The following is an 18,595-nucleotide window of genomic DNA, read 5'->3' on the forward strand; positions in this document are numbered from 1 at the left end:
CACTTTCACAAACTCCTTGGGTGATCTGGTGACTGGATTCTGGTCAATGACTTGGAAATAGGAGAGTGGGTTCTGGAAAATATTTTTTCCTCCATAAAAAGATGTTCCCTTTTCCAATGGAATCCTTTTCTTTCTATTATAAAGGAGAGAAAAAGCTTTTTTCCCTCTATCCTCCTAGGGTCTCTAACTGAGGCCCTGCATATTAGACAGTGAAAATACATATTAATAAGAGAAAAAGAAATAGAGTTTATTAATATGTATGTACATCAGGCATAGATGCAGAAGAAACTCAGTGATGAGTAACTCAAAGGAGCAGTTAGAACTTGGGCTTATAGAGCATTTTCACAAAAACAATAAACTTGTATAGAAATGACAAGACAAAGGAAAATTTGGGGGGTTTAGGCTTTTAGGGGCAGCAAACTGTGGGAAGGCAAATATTAGGGGGAAACCTAATGAAAGGGAAGAATTACTTTAGTAAGATTTGTTTGCAGACTTATCATGGTGCAAGGTTTCTGTCCTCTTCATGGCCTTACACTATCCCAAGAGAGGGGATTTAGGGTAATCCTCACTTCTCTAAATTTCTGCTTTTAGTCTGCATCTGTTGGTTCTCATTTTCCTCTGGTTCAAAATAATTCTTATGCCAAAGTGGCATATTTTGCGGTGGCATATTTGAATCTCCTACACTGTCTTGAACGTGGTTTGTAAGGATATGGTTTTTAAGGCAACGGCAGCCATTTTGTAACCATGCAGTGATAAAATCTATTTAGAGTCCAGTACTGGGCAGAATGGGCTTCCCTAGAGGGTCAGTGGTAAAGAATCCGCCTGCCAACACAGGAGACATGGGGGTTTGATCCTTGGGTCGGGAAGATCCCCTGGAGAAGGAAATGGCAACCCACTCCAATATTCTTGCCGGGGAAATCCCATGGACAGAGGAGCCTGGTGAGCTACAATCCATGGGGTTGCAAAAGAATTGGACACAATTTAGCAACTAAAGAATAACAACTGGGCAGAATGCATGGATATAAAAAAAAAAAGTTATAGTCCCTGAGCCAAAAAGTGTAATACAAAGTGTCAAGACACACACATATGAATTAACCAAAGAACAATTACAAAACATCTTACAGTATGATTCAGGGCCAACTAACGCAGCACTGATGGGGGTCCTCAGGAATCGACCGTTGCTAACTTCCTCCTGTCCATACTTCTAGCCAATCCAGCTAAGATGATGAAGTTTTTAGGCAAGATGTGACATTTAGAGAAGATTCTCATCTCAAATTCTTATGCTTTTAAAATATAGTACTGCCCCTGTTTAAATGCCCCTAAGACCTTTCACTCAGAAAGGAAACAGACTATCAAAAAAGCATTGGGCTGGTCCCTGGGCTTTAGTCTTGGTAAAGGCTCTGAACAGCTGTGGAACATCACAAAGTTTATTTAAATATCTGGCATTTTGATTCCTGATTTATAAATTAGAGTAATGATTCATTCAATTTATCCAGCCCTTAAAAAATGAGTGTAGTTTTAGGTGACAGAGATTTAGCAGTGAAAGAGGCGAAGTCCCTGCCCTCAAAAACAGTAGAGAGACAATAAACAAATATATACTCTATCAGAATGCAGTAGGAAGTCTGCTGGAAACACATAAAGCAGGCTAGAGAGGACAGGAAGAATGACAGGTAAGGGGGGAGGGAGCTGCTATTGCAATACAGAGTGGATGAGAACACATCTTTGATAGGAAGGCTGTATTTCTTTCTCCTTGTGGTGTGAAGTGTATATGTGTTTGTGTGTTTGTGAACACATTGGCCTGCTTCTCCAGGGTCAGAGGAGAAGAAGTCAAATAATTGAAAATATGTAAAAAGTGCTTGGTAAATTACTCGGCATTATGTGGACATAAGGTATTGTTATTGTCATTATAATTTCAGGTTAAGTCTAAACTCCATAACTTGACATTTAAGATGCTTTACAAAACAATTTTCAAATCTACGTTTCTAGCTTTATCTCCACTCCCCTGTATAAACCTAACTTCCAAATAAAATGTTCACTTTAATTCACTTGGCAATTAATCATGTACCGACTCACATTGCTTCTCCTATTGTTTCTTCTGTTCAAATCCTTTATTATTTTCATTTCCCACAAACCCTGTGTTCCTAGTGATATTTTAAACTTGTGTATGTCAGTCTTTCTATAAATTCCTTGAGGTATTCAATAATATGATTTGGCTTTGCTTCATGTACTGTCATACTATTTATCATCACTCTGATAGTTATTATGCTTTGGAATTTGGTGTTATACTGAATTTTGTATGGGTTTTGAGAAGCAGAATTTTTTTAAAAATATTCTGTATTGCTAAACTGAGCGTATCACTGTAGTTAGGACTTGCCTTAAGGATTACCTCAGTTCCATTCAGATAATTAAGCACCTCCTAATCCTGTGTGTCCACTTCATGACCACAATCCTAGCCATCCTCTTGGCTTTTTCATGGCTTTGGGATTTCTCTTGCCAGTATACATGTGATATTGTCTCTTGAATGACTTTCAAGTAAATTTTTGCATTGAAAGAACTTCCCAGCAGTCTGAGAAATCAAGTAGAAGAGATAGATGAGTAAAATATAGTAGAAACTATAGGATAAGTACTAAGTGAAGCTTTGGTAGACATAATGATCCTACCAAAATAGCTAATCCCTGGAACCTCTGACTATGTTACCTTGCATCACAAAAGGGCCTTTGCAGATATGAATAAATTAAGGATTTTGAGATGGGATATTACTCTGGGTTACCTGGATTAACCCAAAATAATCACAAAAGACTTTATAGAAGAGGGATGCAGGATAATCAGAGTCAGGGTAGAGGATAAAAGAGGTCTGAGTGATGTGGTCACAAGCCAAGAAAGGCAGATGCCTCTAGAAACTGAGCAAAGAACAGTAAGGAACAGATTCTCCCCTTAGAGCTTTCAGAAGGAATGCAGAGCCCTGATGAACCTTTGATTTTAGCCCCATAAAACCAATTTTCAGGCTTTGTACCTCAAAAACTATAAAATAATAAATTTGTGTTGCATTAAGCCACCAAATTTGTGGTAATCTGTTATAGCAACAGAAGAAAACTACTGCAGGAGATCTGGGTTTGATCCCTGGATTGGGAAGACCCCTTGGAGAAGGGAACAGGAACCAACTCCAGTATTCTTGCCTGGAGAATCCATGGACAGAGGACGCTGGCAGACTACAGTTCACGGGGTCACAAAGAGTCAGACATGACTAAGCGACTAACAGGAAACTAATACAGTAGTTTAATAATTTTTTTAAAAAGCCCTGAGCTAGGGATCTATCACAATCTAGCCCCATCACATGTTTTTAGTTGTGTAATATCGAGAAAGTTGCTCTACCTCAGTTTCCTTTCCTGTAAAGTAAAATTATACCTGCCTTACAGAGTCATTATGAAGACAGACGAAATTATTCATATGAGCATTTTGTAAAGTGTTTTGTGTTATGTAAACGTGAAGTGTAAAACTTTAACTTAAGGCTTTCTTAACAAGGGTTGGGTGTGGAATGAAGACATCCATCCTTACATGTTACACCATGATCATTCTCAATAACCAGCATGTTATTTTAGAAGTTGTAGAAGTGGCCTGCTGGGATACTTGCCACAAACTTCCCTCCATTAACCAAACTGGACATGGCTAGTGGGCTTCCCTGGTGTCTCAGATGGTAAAGAATCTGCCTGTGAAGCAGGGGACCTGGGTTTGATCCCTGGGTTGGGAAGATCCCCTGGAGAAAGGAATGACTACCCACTCCAGTATTCTTGCCTGGAGAACTCCATGGAGGAGCCCAACAGGCTACAGTCCATGGGGTCACAAAGAGCCAGATATAACTGAGCAACTAACAGACACACAATGGACTGCAACATTCTTTGTGCAAGAGCTAAGACACAGCCTTAGAATCCTTCTTAACCTACCTTCAGGAAGTTGCAATCAATCATCTAGAGCTGGCATAAAAGAAGAAATTTATTAAAATCCCTGACTTGGTGGTTTAGAAAGTTTGGTCCCTTGGCCAGCAGCACAAACACCCCCTGTGAACTTGTTAGTAACCACAGATCCACAGGTCCACCCCAGGCCTACTGAGTCAGAACCTACATTTTAATAAGATCCCCAGGTGATTCCCCATGAGTGAGAGGATCTCTTTTGCAGTGTTAAATTCTTGTTTCGCAGTTACTACTATGTGACCTGAAGCAGTGTCTAAATCATTGAAGCTTTAGTTTTCTCATCAGTTCAGTGGAGAATTTCACTCACTTCATTGGGTCATTAAGAGAATTACAGAAGCTGCATATAAGGCATTTTGCACAGTGCCTGCTAACAAATAGTTGGTGAACGTTACCTCTTCTCAGTTTCATTTGCACCATCTGCAGCTGCTAACCATACTACACATCCATTCAGTGTTGCTGGAGCCACTCTGAGTGGACGCTTTCCAAAGCCATCCATGTCCAGGAGACGGGAGTTGGGGCGATAGGGGGCAGGGGGCAGGAACTGTCAGCAATGCCATCTCCAAATACGCGGGGTATCATACTTTTTGCAACACCGAAAAAACCTTGGATGGTCTCCTTGGTTTCAGATCTCTGCACTTGGCTCTTCTGGAAACCGTGTGCTGGAGTCAAGACACAGCCATGGAGTCTGGTGACCTGTGGGTGGGAGCGAGGGCCAGAATTCCTGCGGAGCTGCTCTGGGCCCCAGCCCTCTATCTTAATCTCCTTCTGAACTTTCCACCTGCAGCCGGTCTCCTCGCAGCATACCGCAACCCGCCAGCGGGTGCCCGGGTGCCCCCTGGCCCGCAGCAGCCGCCGCCGCAACCCCTTCCCGCGGGACGGAAGGCTGGGCGGGGGCGCGGCGGGGGCGGAGCTCGGCGTCCTGCTGCTGCTGCCGCCGCCGCCGCGGGTGCAGCCGGTGCAGCCGGTGCTTCGGCCGCCGCTGCCTGCGCTCCTGCCGCCCCTTCCTCGAATGTTCCGGCAGGGCAGCGCTCCCCGGCGAGGACAGATGGGCGCAGCCCGGGCCTGACGGACGAGCAGTCGGGCACGTGAACTCCCACCTCCAATTTGGCTCAGTGCCGGGCGGCGGCGGCTGCAGTCCCGGAGTGGGGGGTGGCCCCCGCGGTCTCCGCCCGGCTCCTGCGCGCCGCCTCTGCTCTTTGCATAGTAATTTCAGTTCCTGCCGGCACCCGGCTCCCTCCCGGAACAGGTCTGAAAAGGACCGCCACTCCCGAGCCCGCTGAGGCATCGTGGGGCGCCGGGAGCCGCTGCGTGTGACATGCGACGGGAAGCCCTCGCCAAAGCGCAGGCAGCGGCCCCGCCACGCCGGAGAGAGCCGGGCAACAGCAGGTAGGTGACCGGCGGCCGCGGGAGGAGACGCCCCCCGCGCCACCTCTGCCCATCTTGCAACCCTGGGAGACCACAGCTTTGCGGTGTGCTCGGTACTGATGGGGGATGGATTCGGTCCCACATTTTGCTAGGTGATCCTTTTTGCCTGTTGCTCTCGTTTCCATCCCGTCCTGAGCTCCAGGAGGGGCAGCCTTTCTCGCAGGTGATGAATTTCTCGGCAAGGTCATTGCTACCTTAAGCTTTGGCTTTGAAGGTAAACCGGCGAAGACGCCTGTTGTTCTTGTTCTTGGGAGAGGGGGGTTTGCAATCAGGTCTGCATACTGTGAATATCCAAATAGGGGTGTGTGCGTGCGTGTGTGTGTGTGTGTGTGGCAATACTACACAGGCATTTTTCTCATTTTCCTACACTTACTCCGTTTAAGGTCAGCATACTATCGTTATATATAATATACATGCGTTTGTATGCGTGTGTATACACACATTACATATATAGTTTTTCTTGAGATAGGCAGAGAGAGAAGGGCATGCAGAGGTTGATAAAGGGAAATCATTGTAGAGACCTGTTCAGTATCTAGAGGTGAACTTTGGAACCACATTAAATCCGGGTAGACTAGAGGCTATAAACAGCTCTTTGGAGATGGATTTTAGAAAAGAAATCACTGAAAAACACTGTCAACCAATACACACAAAAGATCCCTACGCCATCCAGGCAGATCGAAAAGATACAGGCAAAATTTCAGACGCAACAATGGACAGTGAAAGAGTGGGGGGAAAAAAGAGGGGGGGAAGAATTTAGACACTGGAAAGTGATTTTGGCTGGTAGGAAGGCAGCAAAGTCTGGTCAGGTTTAAAGTGCTTTTTAGAGGGGCCTTGGGAGAAATCTTGGCTTGGGGTGTAGGTAGTACAAGGTTAAGATGATGCAAATGTCCTGAGAGCAGCATAGGTAGTGGGGAAAAGGTTTGGAGGGGGAGGGGAGAAAGGAAGCTCTGAAAGTCATCAAGAAGCAACCACCTTTATTAAGGTATCCTCTTCTTCCTGTTAAGGCAATACCTTGGATATGCTCTATCTATTAATAAATATTTTTCACACCACATTTGTTAAAGATCCATTGGATCATGTTTTCATTTTGTTTTTGCAAAGAATCTGGGTCATGGTGGGACTGGAGGAAACTGAAGTGTTTACAACACCAGCAAGATTTAGAGAGAGAGTTGATTAAGGCTTTAGCTTCATGAAATATTTACACATCTCTTGCGTGGGCTTTTGTTTGCTCTTGTTGGTACTGCTGCATATTTTACTTTGATAATGCTTTGAGTGTACTTCTTCTGAATGTGCTTATTTTCCAGTTATAAACTCTTCTTTCTTTTCCATTGTGTTCACCACTGGCCTGCCCTAAGTAGCAGCTGTGGGAATAAAGATACATGAGTCACAGCATAAAGAAGAAAATCTTCTCTGTTGCTATCTGGGAATGGCAGGAGTTTGTATTAGGGAATATTCTTTTCAAATAGGATTGCAAAGAACATTTTTCAAGAGCTTTCCTGCTTTTAGTTTGTTGGCAGGGCGGGGGGTAGGTTGTTGATTCATAAACAGAAAAAAATTAGTAATTGCTATGGCAAGCCTAGATATTATATCACTGGAATTTATTCTGGAAATAGTGCAAAGGAACTTATAAAGATCCATGCAGAATGTATGTGTGAGACTTCACCTAATCACTAACTAGACTAATGAAACTGATGAGGACAAAATCGCAAGTGCATAGCTTCATGTGGGAAATGGAGATCTGAGGCATGGTCAGAACCCCCAGGGTGGGTTCCAACCAGCAGTTTTAAAATCTGAGTGATTTTTTAAAATTGCCTCAGTACACTTGCCCAATATACTAAATTATTTGTCCCTTCCAAATACCATTGTTTGTGCCCTAAATAAAGTTGAAAGAATATATTAGACACAGCTATCCTTCACTTTATGAATTTCCAGTCACAAAATCTGTACCCTTCAGGGAAACACTAAAATCATGGTCATAGAATCATAAAGTCATGAATGATTGGCCTTGGAGGGTTAAGACATACAATTCCAGTCCCAGAGCACACTCAAGCTTTTTCGTGGCCGTTCTTTATGCGGTCACTTGTTGATTCATTTATGCCTTCTCCATATTTTTATCCTGAATTCAACATGGCCCTAGATTGTAGAATAGAAGAGTCTCAGCCTGTAAAACTCAGGAGGGAGGGAGGAAGAGCTAGTTCAGTGCTTGATGGGGAGAGCACAGGGTGCTATGAAAGTCACATTGTGGGAGAGGAGAGGAGTAAGGACAGTTCCCAGGGATTTGAAGGATGAGGAACTAGCCTGGTAAAGAGGACAAAGAAGGGCAATCCTTGTATACGGACCAAAATATACAGAGGCTGAAGAAGAACAAGTAGTTCTAGGTGGCTGAAAAACTGAGGAGATGAAGATGGAAAGATGGGGATAGAGAAGGAAGTGGATACATCTTCAAACTGAAGTCCAGAAGAGCTGTTAACTCATTTGATCCAGACGAGTTAGGTAAATACATTCATACTGAGGCTCTGTGTTGTTCACATTACCCAAGTTTATCTCCTTTAAATGTCTAGAAACCATATTTACCTGAATTTATAACAGCCTGATTAAAAGAGAGATATGTCATTGAGAAAGTCAGAATTCTCTGTGCCTAAATTTCTTCATCCACGAAATGTCTACCACCTACTGTGCATATTGTGAAAATAAAAGAGAATGAGGAAATGGAGATTTGAGTTTTACAGAAACTCAGGGAATCTTATCTTTTGACCAGCAGTGCTCAGGGCAAAAGAATGGAAAATACTATATATTCCAAGCATTTAATTGTCCCAGATGACTCCAAAAGGCAAAAAAAAAAAAAAGAAATGTAATGCTAGAAAAGTCAGAGGCCAATGGCGACAGATAATTGTAATTTTTTTTTTTTAAGTAAAGGAAATATATATAGCAGTCCCAGAGTAATCAACTGGTCACAACCCACAGTGAGGTCAGTTTACTGGGTCTGACAGCATTTTTATTTTCAAAGTACAAAATAGAATAAAACAATAGAAGGGTGAATAAATATTGCTCTTGTAACAGCATATGTGGACTATGGTAAAATGGATATCATATCATGCATCGTTTTAAAAAGTCTGAAAGCTGCTGCTTTAAGTGATACAAAGAAGAGATGCTTCCAGTTTGCAAGTCACCTAGAGATCTACTACACAAGCATTTACACCATATTCTGAATAGCAATCAGAATATAGGGCTTCCCTTGTAGCTCAGTCAGTAAAGAATCTGCCTGCAATGCAGGAGCCCTGGGTTTGATCCCTGGGTTGGGTAGATCCTCTAGAGAAGGATATGGCAACCTACTCCGGTATTGTTGCCTGGAGAATCCCATGGACAGAGGAACCTGGTGGACTACAGTCCATGGGATTGCAAGAGTCAGACCCAGCTTAGTGACTAAACCACTGAAGAGCAAACTTGTCTTGAGAAAGGCAAGTCATCATAATTTACCAGTAAACTCATGGCAGTGAAGTCAGAAGACAGGGAGATCCTTAGGAACTGAATTAATTTAGAAAAGTTCAAAGTGGAGGTAAAACTTAAGGTAGTCTATGACAGATGGATGGATCCAGGTGGGCAGTGAGGAAGAGATGGTGATATAGGAGGAGGAAGTAAAGAAGGAGGTGGGGATATGTGAGATTTATTTAAAAATCATTTAAAAAAGAAAAAAAAATGAGTTATCAAGATGGGGGCCGAAAATAACAGCAGAATGTTTGTTTAGACTAAAATACGACTCGAAAATTGTTATTTTCTATCTAAGGTTTCTTTTCTCAGTCCTACTACTTTAAGAAAGCTAGGCAGAAAGGCCATAACGTCAGTCACTTATCTGTTATTTTCTGCCATATTTTTTATTTCTTCTGCAATAATTTACTGGCTAAGCCTTGCTTCAAATGAATTTAATAATTGAACTGCTGAAATTATATGGCACACCATAATACAGCGTGATTATTTCATTTCTCAGAACACAAGTACAGTCTTTGGCACAGAGGGCCGCGGGTCATCAAGTGACTGTCTCACATGAAGCAAACCCTGCTTCTACTGTCCGCACTCTCTCCTGAGTGCCTTATAGGTATAGCCGCCCATGCTCGATACTGGCAGCTCTGTGAGGATGGATCAGACCACCTGAGACTCAGAATCCCAAAAGGAAGGGCAGAAACTGCCAGACTTTCTTTTCCAGTTGCTCTGTGACTTGTCCATCATTTTCATTAAATCTGTAAATATATCTGTATGCATTTTGAGAAATTAACATCTACTGTAGCGAAACAGTTATTTTACAAAGATAAAATCAGAGAAGAAAGTGCGTTATGTGTGTTTCTGAAAACTTTTGGTGGGCTTCTCTCAGCTCTTGCTGTCCTTCCTAAGCAATAAAACAATCTTAGGAATTTGATATCCTCTTGAATAAACCTGTACATTTAACCAAAAGAACCACTGCCAGTTAAAAATAGAGCCTCATGTGCTTCAATTAGTTGACTTGGAAGGCAATCAAATATGGAAATTCACTTTTTATAAATATGTCTCAGACTTCTCTTTCATCTTTCTCCACTTCAGAATGTTTACATTAGTGATAATCTAAGTTTTTTGCATGAGTCAAGTCTGAGATAATAAAAACGTGTAGAGGCTGCACGTGAGTTGAAAAGGCATTTGTTAAATTTCATGGAGGAAGACATAAATACATACATATATATACATACTGTTACAATTCAAAGTACTATCTTGAATGCCAGTGAGAAAAATTTTCACAGCTTTTGATCTGGGCATGTTACAGTTGGCAATACAATAGCAGCTTTCTAATTGTACATGCCTGTAATTAGACTGACAGCTTTATTTTGAAGCTAGCAGCATAACTGAGGGCCTGAATTATAATTTCCAGTCAGTAATAACTGACCCTTAGCTGGAGGGTTGGATGCTGTGACCTATGGAATCTGAATCTGTAGGTAGGGCTTAGAGATCTGTATTCTATAATAGTTAACAAAGGATTTCAATAACCAGTTGTGGACACTCCTGTTTGTGTTCAGCCTTTACTTATAAGGAAGAGGAAAGATTACAGATGAGTCCCAGAGAAGTTAATAAATTGTCCTAAACCAATGGGGCAAAACAACCTAGACCTCCGCTTTCTAGTTCACTGATCCTCTGCAGAGGGGAGGAGGAGCAGGACCTGAAGTAAGGGTCTGAAGGGCTCCTGAGTGGTAGGGGGAGGGAAATCCAATTACTCCTGCCTCTTTCTTCCTGGACTGTGAGTCACTACAGTGATCTCTGTCTCAAGGGTCTAATGAGGCAGAAAAATTTTGAGGATCTACTGTGTGATCTGAGACCAGTCACTTTCTTGGCCTCACAAATCAGATTCAATTTTAAAATGTTAATTCTTGGGTCCTAAACCTCGTAGATCCCCAAGCCATCCCTAGGGAGATTGCTTTAGTCAGTAGTCACAGCCTGTGACACTAGCAGAACCGAGCAAATCCTGAAAAAACTCAAGACTAGAGAGTGAAAATCTATAAAGTCACAAGCACCTTGAGGGACCTCAGGACTGTTGCTAATTCAGTAATGGAAAGCTGGACAGAGACCTCCAGAGCTCCTTAAAAAATCACATTTGCATCTACTAATTTTCTGGAGGGAAAGGAGTTAGAGAGAACACCTTTTTTTTTTTTTCTTAAGCCTTAATTGCAAATGGTTCAACAAAGTAAGAGATCTAGTTTAGGGGGTATTAATCAAGATGGCTTATGTGAATAGATTCTTGATTTTTTTTTTTTTCCACAATATTGACTTCTAAACAGACTCAAATTAAGCTAACCATATTGTGTCTATGGGAGATTCTTTCTTTATAACATAAAACTTGGAGTAAATAAAATGCTTGAAGGAGTTAACTGTGTTCAGTATATTTTCTGAGTAATAACAGCATCTTTTTGTTTGAATTCTTGTTGAAATTTTTTCTGAAATCTAATACTCTATGCTTGTGTGTCTGCCTTAACAAAGACCATGTGGCAAATATTATCAGGATTCAGAATTTTGCATCACCTCTGGGTTTTTATTCTGAATTATATCTGTGTAGGACAGGGCTCCTGAATATAACATAGGATTTGTGAACTGTTTTTTATTCATTCTGATGTAAGTGTGTTTTCTCATGATGTACTTTAAAAATTTTTGTTGTTCAAAAATGCAAAAGATATTTGATTCATTGTGGGTTTTACTTTGTTGGACTTTGGTCTTTGCTTTTGCTGTTACATCATTTTGGAATGCTTATTTCTTCATCTGAAATTAGTTTCTCAATCCCCTCAAAACATGGTTTAAAGCTCAATTCAACAAACTCACCATGCTTCTTTAGACCTATTTCTAACTACTATTTTATACATGAATTTGTAATTTATCCTTACTTGTGTTATTCTCTAAGCATGCCTTCCTTTGAATCCTGTAAATGATTTCTCCTTGAAATAGGCAAGCAAAAAATGAAGTGACTAGAATTTTAATGCTAAAGAGAACTTTAATCAGAGCTAAGGTTAATAAATCGATGTACATTTCCCCATGCATCCTTGAATGAGTAAAAATTGCTTATGACAGATGGGTGTGGAAGACTGGCCTTGTTTTTGTGTTGAACAAGTTCTGAAAGCAGTCAGAGAACAGAAAGAAATCTGTCAGGGTCAGGGTCAGGGGCTAAGCTCTGGCTGAGTGAAAATGCCTCTGCCTTTTCCTTTCACTTGGGGGATGATTTCTTGTCTGCATATGTAGATTCTCAGAGCAGGAGATTCTTTGTCAGGAGCATCTGAGGGGGCTGGTGTGCTCCACTTAAAGCTCTCAGACAGGCTTGAGGATGTGTGTGTGTGCTGTGTATGTGTGTGCTAAGTTGCTTCAGTCAGATTCTTTAGTGTTGAGCCTCCACGGAAGCCTGAGAATGTAGGTACTCGATCAGAAACTGAAAACTGGCCAGCAGGAAGATCATGTTCTATCTGATCTGCAGGTATTTCTTTTTAATTAAGCCAATATCTAAAAATAAGAAGATCTATTATAAAAATGAAACACCAACCCACACTCTCTAAGCCAGAATTGAGCAACAGTATGTGCCTTTATTACACTTCAGACCCCACTGCTCCCTATTGTCTCCCTGACACAAACTGCGTATAATCCCTTGTACTCAACAGCTTCCCTTAATTGTGTGAGCTATAGATACTGGGTTCTCAAAGCCTGAACTAGATGTTTTCTGAGTACCACTGAGCTCTCCAGTGCTCTGAGTGAGTTCATGAAATTGGTGGGACTCTACAGAGTAGAGAGATTATTGTGCAGTGTATAGTTAATTCCTATACACTCTCATGAGAATCTAAACAGTTCTCATCATCAAAATATGTAGATTCTGTAAAAGGGTAATGAATGCAAACTGAGTTGACCTGGTCTGTTAAGAACAGACTAACGGAAATTTTTGTTTGCTTGCATGCTTTTTATGGTACCACACTGCACAATACAAAACAAAGAAACAAAAAGTTTGATCAGTTATCAGTTTTACATTGGATTGCTTTATGTATTGAAGTACAGTTGAATTATAATATTGTGTTAGTTTAAGGTATACAGTAAAGTGATTCAGTTATGTGTGTGTGTGTGTATTCCTTTTCAGATTCTTTCTCCTTCTAAGCTATTACAAAATATTCAGAATAATTCCCTGTACTATATAGTAGGTCCTTGTTGGTTAGCTTTATATATTTTTAATGCACCATATCTTTGTTTTATATACAACTCTTTCCGTAGACACTACACATGTGTAGCCTCCTGAAAGCCCAAAGCATATCTCAAGCTTTCAGTGGATGGTGTATTCTGTTTGGTAGACTGGGCAGTTGAGAATAAACTGTCAGGGGTGGATTGACTTGTATCCCAGTTTGTGACTGCGTCTGTGCAACTGAGGAAGGGTCATCTAATGATGGTGGTTGGTGATGATTCCAACCCATGGCTACAGTGGCCCGAATCCCTGTGCAGTCTGACCACTACACTGTGCGGAACTGTTCTGTTAATATGGCTGAAAATGAAGTGACCCTGTCAGTGTTGATTTATTCATGTTGCAAGTAAAAGCAGTTGCCCTTTGGAGACAACAGGCAGAAGACAAACGCAAGCAGATCCCTGAAGTAGAGAAAGCTCTTCCCAGCTCTCTGACATCTCTCCTACTTTCTCAACTTCAGCTGCCACTCTCCCTCCTCGTGCACACTTCATGCCTGCCACCCCCACATCGTGCCTCCCACTTTACTTCTAAAAACATCCTCGCACCTAATTATTAATCCCAAAGTGTCGGTGCTTCAGCAGCTTCTCTCCAAGAAGACAGTGCTGAGAATAGTATCAATGGAAGCCAGCAGAGGACACGGTACCACATCAACTGTATGCTTCCTTGGGACAGAGTGTATTTCCTTCTAGAATACTGTCTAAGTCTTTAAGTAATAGGCATCATATCCCCTGAAGTATACTGATAATATATAAAACCAGAGGTGTCCAGTGACTTAAATTGACTTACACTAAAACTTTTATGTTCTCTTATGAAACTATCCTCCTTTTCCCCTGGTGGTTATTTTGATGTTTAAAATTGCAGCGATGGGCTTTTAAAGATCATCCCTCTGGGGTTTGTGGCTTTTGAGTGCTGGGTCCAGGTCTCAGGAGGGATGATAAGAGTTAGTAATCTGAATTGGACTGGGTTGAGGGTACATCAGTACTTCCGTCTGGTAAATCAAATAAAAACATGCCTCAAACTGGAAATAGGAATTCATTTAGGAGATGAAGTACAGAATGTGAGAAGGGATTGGCAGAAGGCCCTGATTTAAGGAAGACAGATGTTTGGATCATTTAGTAAGTTGGATGTTGAATAAAGTAGGACCCTGTGCTATATGCTAGGGATTCAGAGTTGGATAAAACACAGTCTGAATTGTCAAATAATTCCCAGACTACTGGATTAGATAAATTTATTGATAAATGTGGCTCAGCAAAGTGACAGTGGACTCTTTTCCTGGTCAGGATCTCCAGGAATTCCCCCAGTAGCCTAACAACCAGGCTCCTTTCTCAGTCCCAACCACACACACCCCCGTGCCTCCCTCTTCCTTACTTAGGCCCTAGTGATTCAGATCACTTTCCGTCCATCTTCACAGCTTCACTACTTGTTCATCACACCTGGGTTCCTTTTTTCCCCAGCCAGGTCAACATGAAAACTGGAAGTCTTTCCCCCCACTGTACCTCCCTTCATGAATTTGAAAATAAAAATGCAGACACATGTATTTTCAACTTTATCTTACTAAAAACAACTAAGAAACAGAGGATCACAAGAGTGACCAAGATGGGGTAGATAGAAGATCAAGAAATCTTCTGAGTTTCTACTGGTGGCTAGTCTGAATACTGTAGGGAGTTTCCTCCCCATGAGTACGTAAGAAACTCTGTGTAACTCCATCCCCTCTCTTTTTTTTCTGTTCAGGAAAATATCTACAAATGCAAGTGAGGTGAATGAGAGTAACATTATTATAGAAGTGACTTTATTATTGAGATCAGCATAGTTGACATTAGAGAGAACTGCTTTAATTATTCTTTTAATAAATCATTTACTGTCATTGATACTTTATCTTTGCTCATAAACTGTTTGTGATACACTAGTGAATTATTAGATGGTTTAAAGGTCATGGTTTTAGAGTATTGCTTAGATTCTCAGGGATTACGTCCCCCCTGGGGGGATGACTTTGAGTTAGATCATTACTGGGTTGTGTACCCACTTCAGGGTACTGAAAATACCTGGCTGTTTTCATAGTTGCTTGGCAAAATGCCTCATACCCTCATGCTGTCTTTTGTTTCTAAGGTGGTGCTCATCACTTTCCCCTGGTTTTCCTCTTCAGAGATAGGACCCTGGAAGTTCAGATAATAATCCATGTCTCTGCAAAGCCCTGGTGAATGAGCCCATCTCTGTGCATTTGCCCCTACTTACAGAACTTCCTAGCCTTGTTGCCTAGAAGGCAGTAGTGCAGGGAGAAGGGGGACGGTACCTGGATTACAGAACTAATGATGAGTGGAGAGAACAAAAGGCCAGCCAGACACAAGAGAGAAGAGGAATGAATCTAAGTGGGATAAATAGGAGCAAGAGACCAAAGGACCCACTCAGGCCACTTTGTCATCTTGGTTCCGGCGCATGAGAGGATGGAATACATTTCTTTTTCTCTATTTGCTTTCCACTGTAAGGAAACTAAACATGAGCAGGTGGTCCTGTGCGTAGCCTCTCAGTTGTGTCCTACTCTTCGCGTCCCCATGGACTGTAGCCTGCCAGACTCATCTGTCTAAGGGGATTCTCCAGGAAAGAATACTGGAGTGGGTTACCATGCCCTCCTCCAGGGTATCGTCCCAACCCAGGGATTGAACCCAGGACTCCCACATGGCAGGTGGATTCTTTACCGTCTGAACCACCAGGGAAGATTATAGGTTGGTATAATTAATGACCTCCAACTCTTTCAAAACTTCATTCTTTAGGCTTGTCTGCCAATGGCATCTGCTAAACTCATTTCTCATTTGAACAAATCTATGAGGTCGGACTTCCCTGGTGGCTCAGTGGTAAAGAATCCACCTGCCCTTGCAGGAGATGTGAGTTTAATCCTCGGGTCAGGAATCCTCTGGAGAAGGAAATGGCAACCATTCCAGTATTCTTGCCTGGGAAATCCCACAGACAAAGAGCCTGGCAGGTTATAGTTCATGGGTTCACAAAGAGTTGGACATGACTGGGCAACTACACAACAACAACATGAGGTTTGTATAATACTATTATCTCCCCCATTTTGGGGAGGAGGAAACAGATTAAACAACATGCCCAAAGTCCCTCAGATACTAAATGATGGAGCTGAGAATCCAGAGTTGTCTAACTTCAAAGGCTGCACCCTTTAGCACTACGCTATATTCCTTGCAGTATATTAATATGAATGTTATTAATACTGTGGGTCAAAATGTGAGGAATGAACAGGATTTTACAGACTGCTTTTTCCCAGCTCAGATTTCATTTTGTGTTATTTAAAAAGAAAACGTGAAAGCTTCTAGATCAGTGATAAGTCATTCTTTTAGCAAACAGCGTGAGCTCAAGGACAAACATTTTAAGTTAAAACTTCATAAATCATAGTATAGGCAGAAAAATTGCAGAACAAAATGTCTTATCAGAATATCCAGGTGACACATATGTCATACAGACAACATGTCTTTGTTTCTTGAAAGAAAAGCCAAATATATTCTACACAGTCACATTTACACATGTGCACATACACACATATAACAGGAAAGAAAACCAGGCAAGTCTGTTTTAGCTTTACCTCTGGACTTTGGACCTAGAAACTATTTATAGAACTAGTGTTTCCATGATTGATGTTTTAATCACAGACAGTCATTTACCTATGAAAGTGAGCAATTCCTTATTATAGCTTGCCGCTAAGTGTTCTAATTGCAGACTGAAGGATGAACAAAAGGTAATCTATGCACAGGAGGCCCATTTGAGACAAGTTTCTTCTTAAAACTCTATTTCTAATAAACTAATGGTGCTTGACAGGAGGATGAGTATACATAGATTTGTCTGTTTTGAACATGAAAATTCACTCATTGGTTTAAAGTCATGATTTCTGCTTTAATTTTTTAAGTATTAATAATAAGCAATTAATTTTTTTCTAGTTAAAAATAAAAACAAAACAGAAGTCCCCTACAGGCACTAGGCTTATTGCTGGACTCTTACATCAATCTGGAATGTCTTTACCACTTGGTGTTGTTTCAAAACCCAAACTCTTTGTTCCAGAGTGTGGCACAGTAGAATGCATTGCTTTTCAAAGTGCAAGAGGTTTCTACCAGTGACGTGTGAAATGATCTTAGGTAGTATACATATTTACTTTGTATTGAATAGCTACGAATTTATCTTAGTAGAAAAATACTTAGAATAAATTTTAAAGTATATATTTTTAAATATGCTATATGAAAAATATATAACTGACACAACAAACCTGTGACTTTACAGGTACCACTTCCTAAGGCTTAGCTAGTATTTTTAACTAGTGCACCAGTTACATTCAATTGAATGAAAAATATTAAGTAAAAAAATAATTTAGATAAGAGGGCTTCCCTGGTAGCTCAGTTGGTAAAGAATATGCCTGCAATGCAGGAGACCCTGGTTTGATTCCTGGGTTGGGAAGATCCACTGGAGAAGGGATAGGCTACCTATTCTAGTTTTCTTGGGCTTCCCTTGTGGCTCAGCTGGTAAAGAATCTGTCTGCAATGCGGGAGCCCTGGGTTCGATCCCTGAGTTGGGAAGATTCCCTGGAGAAGAGAAAGGCTACCCACTCCAGTATTCTGGCCTGAAGAATTCCATGGGGTCACAAAGAAAACTATTAAGTAAAATATTTTTTAAATGAAAATATTAAGTGAAAAATCATTTAGATAAGAAGTACATAAGGGAGAATTCATGAGAGAGGTACACAAATGTCACAATCTGTGCAGGTGTTATATGAAACCATGTCATTGCCCAAGGCATCTCAGATTCGCTCTAGAAATGAGAAGGTTGGTTCGGAAATCCCTAAGATCAACTCTAGCTCTAAAGCCCAATTATTTTTAACAGGCTTGCATTTTTTTCTTTATCCTTGGGCCCACTTACTGAATTTTCAGTCTTTCAGCCTTTTCTGGATCTTAAAGATATCCTTATCTGCCCCCCTCCTCTGTCAGCACCAAGTGCTCATGTATGCATTAATTTATGCCAGGTACTCCTGAAACAAATATTCTATGGAGAACTTACATACTAGGTAATGTGGGCAAACAGAAAGCTATGCAATTCTATATCCTTGACTTCATTCTTAAATGAGTATACCTGTCTGTGGTTCCCACTAAAGTTAAAACCCCCAGAAATGCTGGACTTCTGTCATAATCTTTTCTTTGTACTTCCTGAATGACTAAGAGATCCTCAATGGAAAGTCCCTTCATTGATAAAAGCACATTATCAAGGCTCATATTACAAATTTAAAACATGTGATGTGTAAATCCTGAGTAAGATTATATATGAGAATAGACAAAAAGGACTTTCTATATTTCATAACTAGAATGGTCTAATGCTTGGGCCATTTTGAACATGAAGGGAAAAATACAGTACTTTTTCTATTGAGGGTAATACAGTTGGTTGTCTAGACATTTTTACAGATCTGAGTGGAATGAGGAGTTTTAACAGGTGTTTA

At 41.0% G+C, this 18,595-nt stretch overlaps 1 protein-coding gene across 1 annotated transcript in view; it reads left to right on the forward strand.

Annotated features, from left to right (window-relative positions):
* Positions 1-5,222: 5,222 nt before the first annotated feature.
* GPRIN3 (GPRIN family member 3) overlaps positions 5,223-18,595 on the forward strand; it is a 73,830-nt gene continuing 60,457 nt past the window's right edge. Inside the window, exon 1 of the mRNA XM_043871338.1 lies at positions 5,223-5,354. The gene's annotated coding sequence lies outside the window, so the exon portion shown is untranslated. The remainder of the gene's footprint in view (positions 5,355-18,595) is intronic.

This window comes from Cervus elaphus, chromosome 17 (assembly GCF_910594005.1).
Source record: "Cervus elaphus chromosome 17, mCerEla1.1, whole genome shotgun sequence".
NCBI classification, from domain to species: Eukaryota; Metazoa; Chordata; class Mammalia; order Artiodactyla; family Cervidae; genus Cervus; species Cervus elaphus.